Here is a 2695-nt window from a genome sequence, read left to right as displayed (position 1 = left end):
TCATTCTCTTTTACTCTTTTTCTATTATTTTTTTGTTTTCTGTTTGTCTGTTTATCTATTCTCTTGTTCTAGTTGCATGATCATTTGCATTGATGTCTTTAAGTTGCAAAATATTCCATATATCTCTCACCTTGCTTAAATAAAAAATTTTATTTGAAAAGAACTGAGAGATGCATGAATTTTAAGTTTAAAATAAAATTAGTTTAATTAGTTTGATGTGGTGTCATTTGCTTTTGTTTTCTGAATGTATGATTTAACAGTGCATATTTGAAGTTGTAACTTTAGAATGTTGGCTCTTGCAAGAATAAGGAAAAAGGAAAAGTATTATTGATAATTTGAAAAATCTAAAAATTGATTATTGAAGCAAGAAAAAGCAGCAAAAGAAAAAGAAAAAGCATGTTACAAAAGAAAAAAATTACTATGCATGCAAAAAAAAAAAGAAAAAAAATTAAAAAGCAAGCAGAAAAAGCCAATAACCCTTTAAACCAGAAGGCAAAGGTAAAAGGACCCAAGACTATGAGCATCAGTGGATAGGAAAGCCCAATGGAATAACATCCTAGCCTAAGCGGCTAAACCAAGCTATCTCTAACCATGTGCTTGTGACGTGAAGGTGTCAAGTGAAAAGCTTGAGATTGAGCGGTTAAAGTCGTGGTCCAAAGCAAAAAGAGTGTGCTTAAGAACTCTGGACACCACTATCCGAGGACTCTAGCAAATCTGAGTCACAATCTGAAAAGGTTCACCCAGGTAAAGTGTTTGTGGAATGAATATATCTGGTGGTAATACTGGAAAACAGAGTACTTAGGGTCACGGCCAAGACTCAGAAAGCTGTGCTCAAGAATCAAAATGAGCTTAACTAAGAGTGTCAATAATATCATCTGGATTCTAAGTTCCTAAAGATGCCAACATCTCTGAGTTTCAATGGATAGTAAGATGCCAAAACTAAGATGTCACCATGGCTGAGAGAGAGAACCATGCCAGAGGAGAGAAGAGGGAAACCGGGCGGAGATGGAGGCTGGCGAGCGACAACGGCAGCAAAACGGAGGCCAGTGAGAGGCGGCGACAACAAAGGTTGAGGAGAGCTCTTGTGAGTGTGAGAGTATAGTTGGGGAGGGGGAGGGCATCAGATTAGAAAGGAGAAGGAGAAAGGGAAGAATCTCAGGCTGAAGAAGCAGAAGAGGAAGGGGAAGGAGAAAGGCGTCAAGTTGGGGAAGCAGAAGGGAAGCAAAAGGGTTGGAGGAGAAAAAGGGGACGGGTTGGCGATGGAGAAGGGGCAGGAGAAGATTGGGGAAGGGAAAGGGGTTGGGGTTGGGTTCTTATTCTTTTTTTCGAATCGGGGGTTATATGTTACTTTTTTTTTGTTTTTGTTCAAAACGACGTCGTTTCAAGGTTTCGATGAACGAAAAATGTTTGAAGGACTACTTTGAGTCTCGAAGTGCAACTTCGAGGATAAATTTTAAGTAATTATTAACTTCAGGAATTACTTTAAAGCTCAAGTGTGACTTTGGAAATTACTTTGAGACTTAACTCGTTATTCACTAAAATTTTATTGCTTTAAATCAAAATTTATGTGCTCTAATCTTCTAAACATATATAACATATATAAGAGAAGGATTTGGATTTTCTAAAGTTTGAATTTCACTTTAGAGAGTAAAGTATGATCTCTCACCATTAATTTCATAGGTGGGACCAATAATAAATATAAAAGAAAAACTATTCAAGAATAGAAGATCACACTTTACTTTCTAAAGTGAACTTCAAACTTTAGAGGATCCAAATCTATAAAAGAAATACATGGGTACTAAATAAAAGTGTACAATGACTTATTAAAAAGTTAATTTAAAAAACGCTTAGACACATAGCTTTATTGTTATAATTATAGCTTAATTTTAAATTATTTATACTCAATTCTTAGTCTTCCATTAAGTGGTCTTTAGTTGTAACCACTTGCACTAACGGAAAAGAAACAAATAAACAAAAAACAAAAGAACAGAATGAACAAATACTTCCAAATTTTAAAATCCCCTGTAGTCCACAGTCCACTTTAACACTTTTCAAATTTCTGACACCCCTTTTTCGGAAGAAATAAGGTTCCAATGAAAAATTAAATTAAAAACCTCAAAACTGCCACAAGCCCACAGCCCTCTTTCCTCGTCCCTCTTCCCTCCGCACTGCCGCACTCTCCTCTGCGTTTCATGTCTGCCTCCGCCTCTGCCTTGCCTTCCCCTCTTATTCCTCCTGGCTCGCTGTCTCCTCCTCTGTTCTCCTCCCTTGCAGAGCTTCTTGATGTTGAGCTTCTCAATAACATAAACACCGTTGCAGCACTACCTGCCCCCTTCTTACATTCATTCCTTCCAACCCAAATAATAATAATATGAACTAAACAACAACAATACTAATCTATTTTATTCTGCTATTTGTTTCTCTCTCTTCTTTTTCTCTTTGTGCTCCAATCAATTATTACACCTTTTATCCCATCATCCTTCTTCTACCACGCCTTCTCAATTTGTTGCAGCATGCTATGCCCTCTCTTTTCCACACAAATACACATACCCTCTCCCCCCTCTCTCTCTCTCTCCTTGTGACTTTTCTTTTCTACCACTTTCTGACAACTCCACTATCTCTTCTGTTTATGTTGCTTATTCACAAGCATGCATAACATGAACAACAATTCAACTGCACAAAATTGATAATTGAT

Source organism: Arachis ipaensis, chromosome B02 (genome assembly GCF_000816755.2).
Source record: "Arachis ipaensis cultivar K30076 chromosome B02, Araip1.1, whole genome shotgun sequence".
Taxonomy (NCBI): domain Eukaryota; kingdom Viridiplantae; phylum Streptophyta; class Magnoliopsida; order Fabales; family Fabaceae; genus Arachis; species Arachis ipaensis.
Note: the sequence above shows the minus strand (reverse complement) of the source record.